Source organism: Botryllus schlosseri, chromosome 2 (assembly GCF_051294905.1).
Source record: "Botryllus schlosseri isolate E-star chromosome 2, Bs_hap1, whole genome shotgun sequence".
Classification (NCBI taxonomy): domain Eukaryota; kingdom Metazoa; phylum Chordata; class Ascidiacea; order Stolidobranchia; family Styelidae; genus Botryllus; species Botryllus schlosseri.
The window spans coordinates 35,753,217-35,774,114 of NC_137237.1; the positions used below are offsets into that span (position 1 = coordinate 35,753,217).

The 20,898-nt window shown below is 42.6% G+C and overlaps 1 long non-coding RNA gene across 1 annotated transcript in view; it reads left to right on the forward strand.

Annotated features, from left to right (window-relative positions):
• Positions 1–20,898, forward strand: part of LOC145458862 (uncharacterized) — a 44,605-nt gene that overhangs the window by 11,925 nt on the left and 11,782 nt on the right. The gene's annotated exons all lie outside the window — the stretch shown is intronic.

The following is a 20,898-nucleotide window of genomic DNA, read 5'->3' on the forward strand; positions in this document are numbered from 1 at the left end:
TGGCTATACGAGTAAATATGGCATTTGATGAATATTACAGTTGCTGTCGATTACATATTGAGATGACAGGTATTGTTCATTTTAATCGGTTTCGGCCCATGCAATTTTGACACCGGTCGAAGTAGTGGCGAGGTTGACAGTGGCCTCCCCATCGGCTGTTACTGGTGCCGGAGCATTGCTTGCATACTTGAATAGCTTTCGCGCATCCTTTTTCAGTCGATTCGCCTCGTCTCTTATGTCATTGGAAGCATGGTAGTACAGAAACGGATTCAGGCATTCCGTAAAGCGTAGTATGCCACTGGGTATGACGAACAGCAGCCACATGGCGATATTCGCTATCTTGTGCCGTAGAGCTGTGAGTATTATCTTCGAAGTGTAGTCAATGATGTAACTTATCAGGAATGTGATGACAATCGTTATAAGTTGTAGCAGTGCTTGCTCTTCTCTCTGCTTTGCAGCGGGACTTTGACTTACGGTAGTTACCGACCTTCTCTTGATTAGGAAACGAAGTGTTGCAATACCCAGGCCGATGATCGTGACAGTGGGCACGAAAATACCCAATGACAATGATATCAACGTGAGCACCTGCCACCAGATCGTAAGTTTAAGATCCAATGCGCACATCAATCCTATTTCTCGCGTTATAACAATCGACTGAAACCACATCGGAATGGCTAACAACGTAAACGACAATAGCCATGAGCTCGCAACCAGGGAACGGCACATTTTGACACTCACTTCCCACTGTGTGCTGAAGGCATGAACGATGCCTCGATACCGGATGAGGGACAGCAGCATCACGTGTTGCACCGTCACCATCGTCGTTGCAATGTCCGCCATGCCTGCCAGACCGCATGTGAAAGCGGGCAATTCGTACTGCGTTCAGCGAAGGAATGTGTGTAGCCTACACCACAAAAGGATTGATACAGGACGACACCAAGTCGGAGAATGTCAGTCCGAGTATTATGGTAACGAAGACTGTTTGCTTCAATCTGAGCAAGATGGTTAACATCACGGTGTTGGTTATACCTCCGACGACGGTGAAAATTCCAAATGTGACTACCACGGTCATTTCACCGATTACGCCATGCACAGGCTCGGTGATGATGATGTCTGAATTATTCAACTCCAACAACTCTGGCAATTTCTCTGCAGCTCCATCAGACATTGCTGATCTTGTGCGTTTGTCCCATTAAATATGCAACTACAGCTTGAAAACCCCTTTTGTCAACTTCGTGCCCATGCCTCGGTAGCAGTCCCGCACATACCCTTAGCAACTGGCACCTAATATATTGCAGCAATTTATGAGTTCTGTAAGACGAGCTAGGCTATATTACAGATGATTACATGTCAGTGAGATGAACTGTGTCTCAAAAATGCCTCTTTGGGGTAATAGCCTATATAGATTGATTGCCGGACGCTGTATTGCAAAAGTGACAATCGTAGACCAACTGCCGTCATTATCTAAACACTAGAGCGTAGATGCCTAATTGGTACTTTACCATGCAGAAATGTATTTTCGCACGGTACAAGGTAGTGCCTCTCACCTGTGTAATTGCGCGTTGTGTTTTCTCAATCGCCGGGGTGTTCCACTATTGCAGTGGCTCTTGGCCTTTTCTCTCCGCGGACCCCCTTTGGACACTCGTGGATCCCTGCGGACCCCCACATTTAACGTTCAAATTTAGCCCTATTATCGTTCGGCCGTCATCTTTCTGGTGTAAAAATTAATAGTCTAGGCTAGTTATAAACAGCACCTATAAATGATTTTTCTTGATAATAACATCACACTATTCATCTAGAAATTGGGTAGACTTTTATTATTTCCAAGCGAATTTGACAGCTACATTACTTCAGCTCGTGTCTTGACATTTCGCGCCTTCGATATGATACAAACGATTGCTGAAAATCCATTTCCACAAAAATAGGTGGTGGCGAATATAATAGTAACGGGCAGCGCTGCCAATGACACCTTTAAGTATGATCGCAAAATATGTATGGCAATGGCACCAAAATAGGGAAACCGATTTTAATGAACGTAAAACCTCCAGATCAGCCTAGTCATAGCAGGTCATCTTGAAGTTATTCTGGAATAGCGGTCATGTGTATCACAGGAGAATATGGATTTTTAAATATTTCGAAGTCACATGTCAGCCTGATCGACCTTACATACTATCTATTGCACGGGTCGGCAACCTTTTTTGTTGAAAAAGCCATATTGGCCCCATTTTTCCGTTTTAACTTCAAAAGAGCCACACATGACAATCAAATGTTACGTCACAATTGAAAATTCGTAGCGTCACGGTAGCACTAATTTGAACTCGCAAAAGAGGATTCGCTGTCTGCGCCACATTTTCTCTGTAAAAACTGGTATTTATTGTTCGAAAATAAAGCTCAAAACGAGAGGTATAAGTCACAGACGGACCAAACCTTACCATCAATAACGCAATTCATGGTAAATACACTTAAATTCATTATACCTGATATTAATCGAATGTAACTGTCACACTGATGCCGAAAATCTAAATACTTCACAATTCTCAAATTATTCGGCGGTAACATAACGTTGCGCAAAGCGCATATATGTTATCTCCAGTACTACAGAGCTACTTACCAATAAAGAACGTGGATATAGCGATGGCGATGTTTGGAATTATAGTTTATAATTGTGAATGTCACGTGCACGGTAGTTCATTTCGCGCCATAGATCAGTAAGGCAATGTGTATTTGAATATATGTGAGTCATTTATACCGATGTTGGGAAACGAATTCACTGGAAACAAAATGAAATACTACTGCGGTTATATCAACGCTAAGCATCGCCGCCAGACACCGTGATAAGCACCGGTAAATAACATAATTATAGATTTCTTTTTTCGCTTATCACGCCTTCGTGAATGAATTTTGTCGATAATATTGGCCGTTGCATAGCATATATTTCGAAGGGTACGCACGCAGTTGAAAAACGTATGACAGCTCCCGCCGTACACTCTCGTACACCCCACGACTCTCTATACCTCGAAGAAGAAGCGATGATTCCGCAAGTGATGACTTCAAATTTCCATGTGAGGGGCTTGTACAAGGTTTTGTCCTATCACTTCGTCGACGTCTCGTTGTGCCAGATCGATTAGATCGATGCCGAACTGAGGAAACTGGTGCGCCATTGTAGAAGGTTGAGGCTGGTGTTAATCGGGTAAATCCAAATACACAGTTACTGAACACATGTTTAATATTGCAGTTCATCTAGTAAACAATGTTCGCGTTACCAATGAATAACGTCATCATATATGCATAATTTCGAGAACATTGTAGCCGCGTCAATTAGCTTCGACGAATAAATATCCCCAAAAGCTATAAATCATATAAATCAGGGTTGTCAAACATACGGCTCACGTGCTGCATCCGGCCCGTGAAATAATTCGGAATAGATTCTGAAATGCTAGTATTATCTAGCACATTTCTAACGAAAGTTGAGAGTTTTACAGAGAAATACTTCCATTGAAGAATACCCCATGACGACAAATGCAATGAAAGTATGCACAAAAACCACCATAACCATCTTCTAGTGAGATATTGGTTCCACTCTAATCATCATTAGGCACAAGACGAGAAGACAAAAACGTGCGCACTGAGTTCACAGTTGTAAGGGAAAATGAACCAAAAAATAGTTATTCAGAGAATCAAATGCGCCAATGCCAAATCGTTATATTCAGGTGTCCAATGTACATGGAGAATTTAATGCAAGGTTTCTTAAAGTATGGGTCTGTAAATTTGGGTCGCTCTCGGCCCAGAGCACTTGGTAAATTTTTTGCCACAATGAAAAAATCTCGTCCTTCGCGTTGTCTCCTGGGCATAGCTTGTTTATGTACAATGATGGTCCATACACTATTTACATCGCGATCCAATTCTAAACTTTATTGTGATCTTGCGACCTAAGCCACAACCATCGAAATAATGCATTTCTAATGTTAGTATGCTACGTTATTACAGGCATCATCGACATGTATGAACTAGAGAAGGTGCCGCCAATCACCGGTACGCAACCCAGTTCTATGAAACATGTGCGATGCACGCGATTAAAAATAAGGGTGTATCATTTTCCTCGCGTGCCGCATTTGTACTGATGGCTCAGATTACAAGGACGACACTATTCGCTATATGTCAGAGGTCCCTAACACAACTTGCGCCGCGGGCCGGATTCAATCCTTCAAATCGCTCGCGGGTCGGACTAGTCAAATGATTCTAAAATGTTACCTCAAAATCCATGCCTGGGTTTTTTTCCTTGAATACCAAATTAACCAGACCATACACGTGATATTATATCACATTATGTTACCAAGGGGCTCTATTCTAGCAACGCCTTTATTTGCAAACAATTGAATTGACAAAAGCAGGATGATTTTCCGGTTGGACACACTTACAAATCCCTAAAACAGTGACTCTAGCGACGCTATGAATTTGCATATTTCTTTGCTTCCTTCGTCGTAATCTGGCGTTCGCCCTGGATATGCGTTGTGCGGAATGCAAGAGATTCAACTGTAACCGCGAACGTTGGAATTTGATTCATCAGAATTAAAGATTCGGGTTTTCGTGGACGCCCGGGATCCTTTGAGTCAAACCGGATACAGCTGTGTGACATCAAATATTTTATTACTATTTTATTCTCCATGTAACCTGCGTATAACGGCTTTGCATTGGTGTTTTGGTTTCTGCGAAGAAGTACTTTTAGTCCATTTTCTGCAAAAACCTCTGACCTCAGCGTGCACATTTTGTCTTTCGTGAATTGGATGTCAATGCCAGCGACTTGGTACCTAATGGGGACTACAGAGAGTGAAATCATAACATCTCTGTTGGGTGGCTATAATGCGACATTTTCTGTCTTGAGGGATTAATTGATGGAAATATTTCTTCCTAAATATCTAAGCATTTGTTGGATATGGGCTTCATAATTACCGGTATTTTTTTTGCGTTTTCCCGAAATTGCGTTGCGGACCAGATCAAATCGTCTTATGGCGGAACGGATGCGGCCCACGGGCCGTTAATTTGACACCCGTTCTATATATAGACCATTGCGAAGACTGGACAATGGACATATCAATATCTGCTAGCCAATCAGCGACGGTAATTTTTCGCCAACGTTTTAGCGCAGCCAATGATGACACTGAACTTTCTCTGGCCGCATGCTTGTCATAACCTCATGTCCTCAAGTGACCAGAGCGGAAAGGGTTTACCCGAAATATTTGTGTTTAGTAATCACGCACCCCCACGTTGCACTCCCCAGACTAAAGCTTCCTGGCCAGCTCTGACACCGTTAAGCGAAATTAGAAATAGTCTGTTCTTTCACAATTACAAATACCGTTAGATTCTATTATTATCCTAGCAAGTTACAGTTTTCCAGAAAAGTCACTGTCAGGCAAATCCTATCATGACATCAAACCAATTTGGGTAATACAAAGGTCGGCAGATGTTCATGATCAAGCGATATTTTCGTAACCGCGTTTCTGCGTGTATGGTATATTGGCTATAGTGCCCAACAGAGGGCTTCTGGATATGCTAAACAAAACCGATGGGATCGCGCTAAGCGCGCAGGAATGTATTTTGTTGCACGAAATTCAGAAAGTATTACATACATATTGAAATATTTGTCTGGTGCGGCGCGACTTGTGGCCCAAATCTATACCCTTCGTGACAAATACTTTAATTACCGTACATATATGGACAGGGTCACTGTGCTCGGTAGTGGGTAGTATGTCTGATTAGCGAGACAAGTAGAAAAGTGGGTACTACAATGGCCTGATCGTGAATATATACCGACCTTTGGTTTGGAACAAATTGGTTTGAAGTAATACCAATATTCGTCTGACATTTGTTTTCCTCGAAAGGTAAAAGGAGGAAACGAGCGTGACCGTAACTGCCGTATCCTATATTGTTCTTGTTTTAATTAACAGAAATGAATCAACTTTAATTGCAATTGTGCAGGAACATTCTATCCCTAGTATCGCTTAACGCAACTGGAGACCGTTCGGGTGCTTTAGTTTGGGGGTTTGAAAGGCATTACGTGGCCCCCCTTTCCGCCCGCGTCGGGACACATTAAGACATGAAGTTTTGGCAAAAATTCGGTGCCAACAACATCGGATCAATGCGATAAAACCTTCGCTGGATGGCCAAAACCTCTAATATTGAAAAGTCCAGTCTTCGAAATGGTCGGCACTTGCAATCTGAGCCCAGCAGTACAAATGTGACCCACGTAGGAAGATAATACTCCGATTTGTAATCGGGTCCGTCACACATGAGTCCTAGAAGTGCACTGCATCCAACTGGTTGTCTCAGCTTTCTCTATTTCCTAGATGCCCGCAAATACGTAACATTCTGACATTAAAAACGATTCAATGTCGATGCTTGAGGCTTGGGTCGCGAGATGAAATAAAACTCATCTTCGGGTCACGGTCCAAAAAGTGTGAGAACGCTGGTGTATTAGTTACTTAAAAATATATTCAAATACAGTCGATTCGAATTCAGCTCCGCTTTCATTTGACCGAATTCAGCGGGGAAACGGCTTCGATCGAAATAAGAGTAAAGAAATCATTTTTTCGGTACATATGGTCATGCGTAAAGTCAGGCAAGATGATAGAAATTAAAGTTAGGTTGCGTATTTAATGAATTGCAGATGCGCAATGCTGCAGTAATGAGCACGGACTGCATAAAACGCTCAAGACATAAGCAGACAAGCATCCGAATTAACCGGAGTCGACTAATCTGTAATCGCACTAGTGTATCACTTTTGACTCAAAAGACCCCCGTTTCCAGATGAATCTGAATCGCAATTTACCGTCTTTCCAAATTTCAACGTCATCGTTTACAGTTAAACGTAACGCTAGATTACGGTCAAACAAATGGGCACATGGAAATGCCAATTCCGTTGTTTGCGAATAAAGGTGTTTCTAGAATAGAAAGAATCCCATAGGATCCGTAACATAATGTGATATACAATTATGTATACAGGCTTGATATTAAAGTATCCAAGTGATAAACAAGGGCATGGGATTTGAGATGACATTTTGGAATCATGTGACCGATCCGACCCGCAAGCGATCTCAAGGTTTGAATCCCGCCCGAGACTTAAGTTTAGTTTGACACACCTGATATATATAACTAAATGAATGGCTATATACTAGGGAATATGACATTTGATGAATATTACAGTTGCTGGCGATTACATATTCAGATGACGGGTATTGTTCACTTTTAATCTGTTTCGGCCCATGCATTTTGATGCCGGTCGAAGTAGTGGCGCGGTTGGCAGTGGCCTCCCCATCGGCTGTTACTGGTGCCGGAGAATTCCTTGCACACTTGAATAGCTTTTGCACATCCTTATTCAGGCGATTCGCCTCGTCTCTTATGTCACTGGAAGCATGGTGGTACAGAAACGGATTCGGGCATTCCGTAAAGCGTACTATGCCACTAGGTATGACGAACAGCAACCAGAGGACGATATTTCCCATCTTTTACCGCCGAACTGAAAGCATTTGTTATGTTCTTGATCTTGTTTGAACAATAACTCAATACGACGAAGTTGCAGTATGAAATCAGTATGTTATACAGCAGAATAACTTACGACAGGCGACACGATCCAGAGTGCAGTTAAACGAAAAGCCAGAAGACGACAGAACACAGGGTATAAATACAGGCGCGACACACGAGGAAATAATGATTGGCTGTAATTACTAATCCTATAGAAAGAAAGAGTTGTACGACTCTAAAACTTAAATGCACTAACATAACAGTCCTCCCCAGTAAGTCGAGAGGGTTGTCCAGATTTACGTAGGTTTGTAGAAATCGGTTGGCTTTCTATGTCTACGCGGATAACGTCTACCCAACGTAGGAACAGGACTAGATCTAGAACAGGGGTTCTCAAAGGGTGGGCCATGCCCCACTGGTGGGCCAAGGAGCATTTTGAGGTGGGCCACGGGGCTATTTAGACAATTTTAGAATTAATGCAAGTTTAGTTTTATTAGTTATGTTAAACGCTAGAAATATATTCATAAACTTATCGTCCGACTTTGATGAGACGTAGTGGCACGCACGGAGTCAGCATGTACCAGTCGAAAACGGGAGGGGCAAATTGCGGCTTTTTCCACTGGCTATGACAACCTACAGCTAACAGCAAGCAACTAAAGTAATTTCGAGTATATGATACCTGGAAGGTAATGCTGAAGTAACCGAGTATTCCGACAGGGTCAAATGTCGTATGATGTGGAAAGGGGGTGCAATAAACTCGGAATATAGTGTATTTGATGAATAGATTTACTGTACTTCGGCAGGTCGTATTATTGTAAGACAAACATAGCCTTAATTAAAAATTATTAGCAACTTCTGGTGAAGGTACACTGCACCAGGGCAACGAATCGTAATGGATTGAGGATTTAGCGGAGCGCATATAAATCGTTGGAGTCGGTTTAAAATGTCCGGCCTGGAAATCATTGAACATAATGTAAGATCACATGAATTGATTGTATCATTGGATTGAATATTCTGACATTGCAACTTCAGTTGGTTTGGTACAAGACATACAATGTGCATTGTACAGCATGCATATTAAAAAACTCTTTCCCCACTTCTCTGTAGTAGTAGTAGCTCCCCATTTATTAATGAATTGTTTGAAGCTGGTCCAGAATGATTATATTTTCCCCACAATAGTGGAACTAAAACCCTAATCACAAAGTGGATGCGGTAATTTCATCATTGTGTTTCGCGACGCGAATGGAGCAGCGGACGATCATAATATACACAGGAGTTTTAGCCTATGATCTACGAGAGCAGCAGTAACTGCCGCACCAAACCCTCAATCGGGGGAGCTCGAAGGAGCCCAAGATTATGTCGTTGGTCGTTTATTGAGGATATCTATTCAACACGGAAATTTTCGTCGCGCTTTGCGCGATTTCATGTCCCTAGAGCTGTAGATATAAATATTATCAGTAAATTAAGAGAAAAATGCGCATATTTTAGATAAATAGGCATATCGTCGCCGTCGACTACCACGCATTGAACAGGATTAAGAATCTAAGATAAGAGGTGGGCCACAACACATTTTCAAACCGGAAAATGGGCCACGGCCAAGAAAGGGCTGGGAACCCCTGATCTAGAACGTTGTGCCCTATTTCTAACCAATGGTTGCTCAATTTGTGGTTGCTGAGGTCGAGCAACTTCCTGTGTGGCTATATTATTGCCAGCTGAAATCAAGCGTGGTTGGAGTTGGTTTTTGTGCCTCCTCCAATACCAATGATCTGTTTTTATAATGTAGCTCTACACAACACGTCCCAGTATTTCCGTCACCACGCCATCAACCCACTTTGGTCCGCTTCGGTAACTGCGAACGTAAACCGAGGAACCAATCTCGAAATGTGTGACTGCCGACCGTGTAGAACAGTGGTTCTCAAGCTTTTTCACTGTGGGAGCCATTTTATGAACCTCAACTCTGTCGGGAGCCGCATGATGGCACGAATAACGTAATTTATTGAGAATAGAAAAATATCATCAAAAATGGTATCAACGAAATGGTGTACGGCTAAAATAGCGACGGCCTTAATAGCGACGGCCAAAACACCGACTGGCCACAACAGCGACGGCCATAACAGCGACGGCCAAAACCGCGATTGGCTCAAACAGCGACGGCCAAAACAAATACGACAATTTCCCCAGACGACACTGTGACAGCGGGCACTCCCCATACGGACAACTTCCGAAACGACGTTACCCAGCCACGTCCCTTCACCGATGGTATACCGAGGTATACCCTTCACCGTTGAAGCCGATTGCGGATGATTTACAATTTACATTCTTCCAGATAGTAAATAGATAGTGATCACCACAGATTTAGCGTCACAACATGTTTATTGAGACTTAATCCACAATCTTTCTGAGTTCCGAGAGCATGTGAATTGAGTTTGGATGAACAAGGCGTGACGCTAAATCTGTGGTGATCACTATCTATTTTGCAACTTAGTGCGAAACTTGAAATTGAATTTGATTTTTCACAAGTTTGTCATAACGAGGTTTCATCGTGGAGGAAGCTGTGCACAAGAGCTGTTTCAGATGACGATCAGTCAATCGGTTGCGATATTTGCTTTTGATCCTCACTAATTTGCTGAAAAGGGCTTCACATACATAGGTTGAACCGAACATGCAGGCATTCTTCGATGCGTTAGCTATCAGGTTGGGGTATTTTTCTTCAGGAACAGCACCCCAAAATTCAAGGAGTCCATTGCTTTGAAACAACAGTCGCAATTCTATATCGGACTGCAAGTCCAGCAGTTCCATCTGAAAAATATCAGGGGCAGTGGCGGCATCTACTGCCATTGGGTTTGAAAATATATTCATCAGGGGTACGGAATGATGCATTCCCTCTATTCGACGTTTAAACCCGTCAATCAAGGTACTAATAACCTGGTCATATGTTTTGAATGATCCATTCTGTCGGTGGTTTGAAAGCGTTACAAAATGTGTCGTAACACCCTCCTCTAGGTGCTTTCTCCAAAGACACAATTTCTCAATGAAACCAGACACTGTCCCGTACCAGGCGTGACAGAGCTTGTTATTTCCTTGTAAGTTCCGATTTAGTGACGACAGGTGTGAGGTAATATCCACCATGAACGCCAAGTCAGCAACCCAGTGTTCGTTTCCCAACTGAGGGATGTCTTTCTTTCCTTCGACAAATATTTTAATCTCAGGAAGTAGCGCGTAAAATCTTTTGAGGCATGCAGCTCGGCTTAGCCATCGTACAGCGGTGAACATGATCAAGTCTCCATGGTCAGCATCAATATCGGTGAGAAAAGCCTTGAATTTTCGATGGTTAAGTGCGTTTGCTCGAATCCAATTTACGGTCGATATTACTATATCTGTCACATTGGACATCTTTAATGATTTAGCAACAAGACTTTCCTGGTGTATAATGCAGTGTTGCCAAGTCACAGCGTCAAGATTCTGTTCAGCACGCCATTTGTTGACGAGTCCTTGAAGACCTAGATTTTTGCCGAGCATTGCTGGGCAGCCATCTGTCGCCAATGAATATAATTTCGATGGGTCTAAATGCGCTTCTTGAAGAGTAGCATGAAATTCACGAAACATGTCGGTTCCCTTCGTTGTGCCATGAATAGATCGCAAAGTAAGAAACTCCTCGCAAATCTTGAAATCTGGCATGACTCCCCGGATGAATACAGCTAATTGCTCTATGTCGGTAATGTCGTTAGTGCTGTCAAGAGCAAGCGAGTAGTAAGAAAAATCTTGCGACTTGTGAATAAGTTGCTCATGCAGATCTTGGGATATGCAATCGACACGACGCGTTACTGTATCATTGCTAAGCTGCAATTTTTTAGCTTTCTGCTGAATGGCAGGAGAACAATTGTCTTCGGTAAACAAAACAATAGCCTGCTTCGTAATTTCGCCATCAGAATATGGCTTCATATTGCTGGCCAATAGATGACTGATCTTATATGATGTTATTGTTACCTCTTCGGGTTCTTTTTTTTTTAAAAACATTTTTCCTTGTTTGCTACGCTCTGCTTTCAGACATTCTAACTTCCGTTTCCTTGATTCACCTTGATAGACGTCGTATTTTCCCGCATGTGTTTTATAATGCCTCTTAACGTTGAAAGATTTTACACCGTTTATTATTATAGGGCACAGAAGGCATTTCGCTTTGCCGTTTTCCTCAATTTGAAAATACGCCTCTTCCCATTCACTTTGAAAGGCCCGATTTTCTTGCACAAGGGTGCGAGATTTCTTTGCAGGTTGATCTGAACCTGACATTATCATTGAACCAAAGTCTCCGATATTTTCTAACGCTATCAAGATCAAAGCAAAGAGTAAGAAAATAAAGTACCTGCAGTTACCCCAAACGTTGATTGTCTTATTGACCGAGTCTCTTGTCACCCGTATTCTAATATGAGCCGCCGTCTCGAGCGAAATAAACTTCGCCCGTCTCATTACAGACACCTGATTAGGCTTAGGTCAGACGGTCAGAGCCTTCAGTAAAGCAGTAAAGGTTCGGATTTAAAGCCTACCGAAATTACTATCGGTAATGTTACGTCACAACCCGTACAACTTGTATTACGTAGGATTCTATTGTGATCAGGGAATGACCTTCGCGTCAGTAAACGTGAACATAAACGTACATTTGTTGTGTTGAAGGCGCGATTTATTTATGATCATGAATAATTAGAATTTCCGTAGAAGCATCAATGATTTCACATCGTTAGTGAGAGCCGCACGGAGAGCAGTCGAGAGCCGCGGTTGAGAATCACTGGTGTAGAATCTCAGCAGGCGTTTTCCAGTCTATGCCCGGGTGCGGTGCATATCGGTACGTAGCGAGAAGTGTTTGGAGCGCGAAGTTGAGATCTTTCCCCTGTCGAAATTTTTTATTAATCCAGCTTTTAAAGTCTGGACGAAACGCTCCGCTTCCCCGTTCGAGGCAGGGTGAAAAAATGGTGATACGATATGGCTGATTGCCGAATTAGAACAAACCGTATCGAATTCATTCGATGTGAATTGCGGCCCGCCATCCGTGACAATTGTTATGGGCAAGCCTTCGATAGAGAAGAATTCCCTCAAAGCGTTGACCACACACAAGGTTGTGGTAGAACCGACATTCATTACTTTAACGAAAGGATATTTCGAATGCGCATCGACGATGGCAAGGAACATTTTATTGTTTATTGGACCTGCGAAATCCAAGTGAATTCGTTCAAAGCTTTCAGACGTTTTTGGCCATTCGCGATGCTGACGATCAGGCGCTTTCATTACCTTACGGCGAGCGTCGCAACTCATAACGAGATTTTCAATGTGGCGATGGAAGGCCATGCGATGTAACGTCGAGCCATCTGCTTCATTTTCGCGATACCCCAATGACCTTCGCGCAACAATGATAAGACTCGCCAGCGAAGTGACTGAGGAATACTACGCGCTGAAAACCATCAATATTGAGCATGACTATGTCTTCGTGCAGAGAAAGCGAATGTTTGCGAGTCGAAAACCAAGAAGAATCATCAATGTGCGTGTTTGGACTACAATTACCATGAGTGACAGATAATTTTGCTAGTTTCATGGTTTTGTCCGTCAGCGTCGCGTCGCGAAATTCATTGCGAGTTAACGGTAAGACATCTAATGCCATGTTAATAGCGTGAACGATCTCGGCGTTTTCACGAATTTCCAGTTCGTCAAACTCAGGGTCTGGACCCTTTGGTAGGCGAAATAAACCGTCAACGTTTCCGTGCTGATTGGTCGGTTTATAGCGAATATCGTATTGGTAAGCCATAAGCGTCAGTGCCCATCGCTGTAAGCGTTGCGCAGTAATCACGGGAATTTTCTTGACCGGCGAGAAAATAACTAAAAGCGGTTTGTGGTCCGTTACGACCGCAAATTTTCTACCATACAAGAATTGACGAAATTTAGTGACTCCGTATATGATTGACAGAGCTTCCTTCTCGATTTGAGAGTAGGATTTTTGCGAATCGAAAAGCGTTTTCGATGCGTGCGCGATCGGTCTCTCTTCGCCATTGTGCTCGATTGAGAGGACAGCGCCGATTCTGAATTGAGAAGCGTCCGTTGACAAAATGAGATGCTTGTTTACATCATAATAAGCTAACTGCGTAGCGTCGATTACGTCGTTTTTGAGAATGCAAAAATCTGCGTCACAGTTCGTATTCCAAATGAATTTAGCGTCTTTTTGAAGAAGGCGATATAACGAAGCGGCTTTTGGACGTAAATGCACTAACATAACATCATTATCTTCGAAGTGTACTCAATGCTGTAACTTATCAGGAATGTGATGACAATCGTTTTAAGTTGTAGCAGAGCCTGCTCTTCTCTCTGCTTTGCAGCGGGACTTTGACTCACGGTAGTTGCCGACCTTCTCTTCACTAGGAAACGAATTGCTGCACTACCCAGGCCGATGATCGTGACAGTGGACACGAAAATACCCAATGACAATGACATCGACGTGAGCATCTGCCACCAAATCGTAAGTTTAAGATCTAATGCGCATATCAATCCGATTTCTCGCGGTATAACAATCGACGGAAACCACATCGGAATGGCTAACAACGTAAACGACAATACCCATGAGCTCGCGACCAGGGCGCGGCACGTTTTGACACTCACTTACCACTGTGTGCTGAAAGCATGAACGATGCCTAGATACCGGATGAGGGACAACAGCATCACGTGATGCACCGTCAGCATCGTCGTTGCAATGTCCGCCGTGCCTGCCAGACCGCATGTGAAAGCGGGCATTTCGTACTGCGTCCAGTTAAGAACGAGTAGACCACAAAAGGACTTATGCAGGACGATATCAAGTCAGACAATGTCAGTCCAAGTTTTGTGGTAACGAAGACTGTCTGCTTCAATCTTAGCAAGATGACTAACATCACGGTGTAGGTGATACCTCCGACGACGCCCAAAATTCCAAATGTGATTACCACTGTCATTTCCCCGATTACGCCATGCTCAGGCTTAATGCAGATGATATCTGAAATATTCAACTGTGTCAACTCCTCTGCAGTTCCAGCAGACATCTTGTGCGTATGTCCCAATAAATATGCAAATACAACTTGGAAAACCTTTCTTTCAACTTCATGCGCATGCCTTGGCAGCAGTCCCGCACCTACCCTACTAGCAACTGGTACCAAATGTATTGCTGCAATTTATCAATTCGGTTTATGAGGTGATTGCATGTTCGGGAGATGAGCTCGGTCTCAAAAATCCGTCTTTGGGGTAATAGCCTATATAAACTGATTTCTGGACGCTGTATCGCAACAAAGGCAATCGTGTACCGATTGTGGTTATTATCTGTAGCAGAGATGCCTAGTTAGTACTTTACTACGCAGAAATGTATTTCCGCACGGTACCAGGTACTGTCCCTCGCCTGTGTAATTTTGCGTTCTGTTTTTCCAGTCGCCAGGGTGTTCCGCTATTGATATATTAATTCCCGAGTGGAGTGCACAATATGGTGCATTAACGAATAATAGCAATTCATTTTTAGTCTCCCTTCATTCAGGACTTACTCAAGCAGATATGATTTTCACTACTTCCACTTCTACTTCGTAATATTTTGTGATCTACTTACTCACTTTTCGCTATTTTCAATTTGTCAAGTAGAAGTAGTTTAATCCTCCAATCAGAAAGATAGCCTGAGGAATTTCGGGTCGTTTCACGGAGTATCAACATTTTTTTCATAAAAGTTGTGTATAGAGCCCAGAATTTTCGTCGCGCTTCGTGCACAGTGGATACAGCGTAACCAGTATGATTTCATGAAAGCATTTGTGAATATAAATTAGGTAGCGGGTGGGCGTGATTCCGTTCACACCGCATTGTCGCCCTTCGCCCATATGAAATATTTCATATATATGGCTGTACATTGTACATTCTGAAAACAGACGGTATTTTTAATTCTCATACATCATTCGTGTTTAATCTCATGTACAACTACAAATGCCAATACAGAAAGCATCCGACTGCCTTATACTCATGTTGGCGAATACAATCATCAAAATCGAGTTACTTGATCACCTCTTGTCGTTACACTAACACTGTTGCCCTACCTCGCCCAGACATTGCTTCATTGATCATTTGCTACCATTGTTTAATTTTTTTTCTATTTTCCTTTCGTAACTAAACATTTTTTTACAGCCAGACTGTTCTGAGTCAAGTGTACCTGTTTGATGCTGGTGTGATCAGACTAGATGACCTTCACGGTCTTATCGATCATTCCTATATCTAATACCGAATACTGTGCACGCATATTTTCTGTACCACCATCACTGCCGTTTGTTATGTATTTTGGTTCGATGAAAATAAAGACTCTCTCTCTCTCTCTCTCTTACCATGTCGGCAACATGCACAGGTCACGTTCTAAAGCAGGGGTGGGCAAACTTTTGAGCTTGCGGGCCGCATTTAACATCTGAATCCATTCGAGGACCGCACTATATAAAACTGGGATTATATACCAAAACGCAATATTGGTATTTTATTATAAAGTGATGACATACAGATAATAAATATGCTTACATAAAACAATTGTCACGATTCTTAGAACAGGATTGAAATTCAAATCTGTGAGGAGCGATCTCTTCATAGGTTTACTAATTCCACTTTGGTTCAGTTCCAGGACACACAATGCTGACAACAGCATAAGTTCATAACCATGTTATCTTCAAACACGCTTCTACCATATGCGTAGATAAAACAATAATACCCTAATTCTACGCACACAGAAAACGAATCTACCTAAGACACGCGCGAAACGTGTTTATAATCATATCACTGAAATAATTAAAACTGGAGTGGCCAATCTGAAATCACACTCGTGATCCAGATTATATGTCTATCTCGTTTAGGATTTCGGTGATGTTTAGCAGTTGAACTTTTTAAACTGCGTGGGCGTACATTAAACATAAAAAATACCGTAGGCAGTATTTACCTTAGAAAAGTGGCTCTGTAACTATTTAAGACACTCCCCACCCCCTTTTGATGGTAAATCATTTCGCGCCACCCTTATCGTCATATCATAAAACGAAACTAGGATACTAGCAAACCATACGGATAGTTTGATGGCATGGAAGGTTACGGTGTGTATGAGCGAATTTCAAATATGAAGTTAATACTAAATACAGAGCAATGATTATTAAGTGGATAGGAATCGCGCGGAGCGCGAAAAATAATTCCAGTAGGGCTCAGTATCGCACCTTCCTTCAGATGCTTTCACGCCCCCAAGGGGGGTGCGCCCCCCAGTTTGCGAACCCCTGCCCCAGAATTATCATGGTGTAATATACTAAGAAAAAGGTTTCTTTAGACTCTTGCGGGCCGCACAGAACGGTGCTGCAGGCCGCATGCGGCTCGCGGGCCGTAGCTTGCCCACCCCTGTTCTAAAGCGCCTGGCGTTTTAATCTAATTCCTCTGATCATAGCACATTGCCTGGTTGTAACATTTGGATGAATTCAGTTACGCGTAGGCTAGTCTGTTTTGAATGAAGCTGATATCTTCGAGCGGTCTGGATAGATTATATCCAATTCGTTACGGGTGAATAATGACTTACCGCAAATCGTGGTAAGCGCATCACAGACAAATTTGGGTACCGCTATTGATGACTGTCCCAATCGATGCTTGGTGCTAGGATACCCATCACCGACATAATCTCTGGTGCGACGAAGGGTAATTATATAAGATTTAGCTCGTTAAGACAGTCTACACACCAATGGCGTGAAGAAACAATATGAACAGTATGCGAATGCGTTCAGAATAAACATAAGCGAATTAAGATGAGCTGATTCCTCTCTCCGAGAGAGAACAAAGTGAAAATTTTAAAGGGGTTAAAGTCGAACTTGGAAAGAGTGTAGAATAGAAAGCGATTCTACCCCCTGTTCACGTCCGTATCACGCCCAATGTTCCATCTAATTTTTGACGAGTCTGCGCACACTCACCAACTCACTGCGCAGACCCTTGGAGAACAGTGCGTAGCGACAAAAAAAGGTCACCACTACGGATTTTTTGTGCGCAACTTATATTTTCTGTGCGCAGAGACCGTGTGAGCACTGCGCATTTGCGCACGGGAATGAAATGTTTGGAGGGAACATTGGTCACGCCCCCTCCAAACATTTCATTCCCGTTGAACTGGAATTATGACGCGCTTGAAGATACGCTAAACTTGTGGTGTCGTGAAATTGTGGTGGTAGAGATATCGGTGTCAACAGTGATGACACAGACGCGGTATTCTAGTAACATTACTAACAATGAGACGGGCGAAAGAAGTGATGTTCTACCAACTACCGCCACTGGTATTTGAGGATCCTAACTGTTATTAATAACTATCTGTTATTCTTTCACTTCTCTGCTCTTTATGTTGCTATGCACTTTATGATCTTATCTGATCTGATCTTATCTTATCTGATCTTCGAATCAAACAACGAAATTTGTTGCACGCCCATGTTATGTACAAATAAAAAATGTCCAGACTATACTCATGCAGTGATTCTAGTTGGTTTGGCGTGTTCGCAAACTTAATGGTTCATCGGTTTGTATTACTGCTTGTGGTATCGTTCCCACTGGCATCTGTTTCCTACACTGACGCACCGGTTTGCTTTGCTCCCATACCTTTGGTGGTACCAACAGAGTTCATAATCATCCGCCTTCGCTTTATTCGGTTTGGACTTTGGATGTTCGTTTTTGAACGGGTTTGACACGAGTTTGGCGAGCATTTCTATGGCCTTTACAATCGTGTCGGTATCAATTTCGAGATCCGATTGTATTGGATGTGACATTTGGTATTTTATCAGTTTTGTCACCCCATCTATGAGGGCACTGAATCTGGTATTTTTGTCATCAACTTTCTTCCTTCTTCTCTTCGCAGAATTTCTAGGTGTGGCATCCCTGCGAATGATATTATCCGACGACCGCAATGACGACAATGTTTTGTTCAATTCGTGCGCCATCTTGACTAGATCAGTTAAGGATTTACCGCAATCTTCCCTGATGAGGTAGCTCTTTACCGGTTCGCCAAGTAGACTCATAAAAGCATACTTCCATTTTGTTGCGCGTAACGGTTGCAGCGGTGCAGGCCCGTATAGCTTTATGACTATGTCATGTGCCTGATCCGGCGTTAAGTTGGCTACGCTTCCGAATTCGGTTAACGTGAAAGATTCGTTGTCAAGATCATCGATAGGCCTCCGGTATATATTCAGTACGCCGCGCTTCAAGTTGTCATAGCAGCTCGGATCTTCTCTCCCTATGCGGCCACCACTGGCGAGATAGATTACAGATGCTGGAACTGAGATTATCAGAAACAAGAATCGAGTATACTGCTTGGTGATTCCGTGAAAGCGAAATTGCAATTCCACCTTTTCGAAATACGATGTGACATCATTTTCGTCGAATAGTATTGCTCGAAGTTTTGTGAGAATGTACATCAGTTCTCCGTTGCGAAGACCCTCGGTAACCACGTCCTGTATTGACGGGTAATTCGATGAAAGATACGAGGCCGGAGGCAGCGCTTGAAGTCCGGGGTCTCGAGAGGATGACTCTGGAGTCCGTTCGCGTGCTGGCATTCTCAATTCGGTAGCTCTGTTGTCGGTCGGTGAACCGTTGTTATCCATTCCAGGCTAAATGCGTGCAACAGCGAGGCAATTGCGACGAACGCTTATGATAGAATGATGATGACCGTCGAACACGTCCAGTGGCGTCTATACTCCAGATATAGCTGATCCCAAACGGTATTTCGTCGATCGTAATGGACAGCACTTTAATTAAGGATTCGCAATTTTGTAATTCTGTAATGAATCAGAAATAATTCAAAATTATCTCAATTGGTAGAGGTAATACGTCCGTCGGTAAAAGGGTTGTCGAAGGGAGCTGAGCGGCGTTTAATTTATAACAACCTATAATCGCAGCGCAGTGATCAAAGTTGTCGCGCCGTACAGTATTAGATGAAAAACTGGAAACGATTATCAGCTATCAGGTAATACTCCAAACCAAACTAAAGAAAAAGCCCCATTCGTTAAGCTTACATTTCTTTTGTCCATTTATACCTTCCTGAATGTTTTTATCAGGTAAAGCGCCAAAAGATTGCGATAAAATGATGATATACGATTGAATCGAAATAACTTGATGAGGTCTATCTATCATGCACTCGTATGCGGCTGCCGAGCTGACCGAAACTGTGTTACTTTTTGGGCCTAATGCGTGGTCTCAGTTATGTAGCTCTAAGATCAGTCTTACTTCCCGCCTCAACTATTTATTCCAAACTGATTTTAGATGGTTCCTTGTTCCTTCCTTGTTTGGAATGTTTCTTGCAATAAAGCACGTGCTACGATCATGCATGGTTGCGTAATTCAATCTCTAGAAAGAGAGGAACGAGGCGATATCTGAGAGAATATTGAAATGCCTGATTAGGCATAGAAACGAAAACTTTGCGGCGGGACATGTGGGCTATGCTTTATCACAGGACGGCGATTCAATCAGAATGCCAGATATGTTAGCTCAGTGGTTCTCCGACTTGTTGAACTGTATGCCCTTTCTAATTGATTACATACACGCCGTACGCCTCAAAAATAATGTTGAATAAAGTTCACGCGATTGAAAGACAAAACAAAACAAATAATTGAAAAGTATTCAAATGAATCCGAATATTTTTAAATGTATATTGAAGGTCTGTACTTTGAGGTCGCTTTATAACAGACTATGTGTTAAAAGTTTAAATATCATTTCAACGTACCGGATAAGCTTTCTTCGCTACTCTATACGTGCAAGTCTGTTCTTGATAGTGTTTTGAAAAGGCACGCATGTTCAATTATGTTCAACGGAAAGTCTGGTGCGAAATCTGTTCTTTATCGTGCACATGCACATACAATAAAACCTTTGATCACAAGCCGCAACTGTTCCTGTTGGGGAAAAGCAACAGACACATGTTACGGATACGCCTCGGGGGAGACTGGGGGAAGTTGTAACTATTTTCACGTGTTTTGCAGTAAATCAGATTTACATAAAAATTCAAGATTCACAGATAATCAAACTAGCAACCTAATACTTGATATAATATAGGTGTAGGTATGATATGTGACGTAGGCCGTTCCTCGCCATCTCATCCGTGTAAGCAGTGTCTTATAAAAGCCTAGAAATGGGTCTTGCCAAAGTTCAAAATTTGGTCTGGTATAACCAGACCAGAGTCTTCAAATGAAAAACGAACTGGTACAATGGTTTCACTAACATCTGGGTGGAAGAAGTCGTAAAAAAAACATGCCCTACCATATAAAAGTTGATGGGTATGGATGCCTTATCAGAACAACTGAAGACGCTTATCAGAAGCGATGTTACAACTGCAATCTGACGGGACATATTGTAAAGGAATGCCCGAATGAA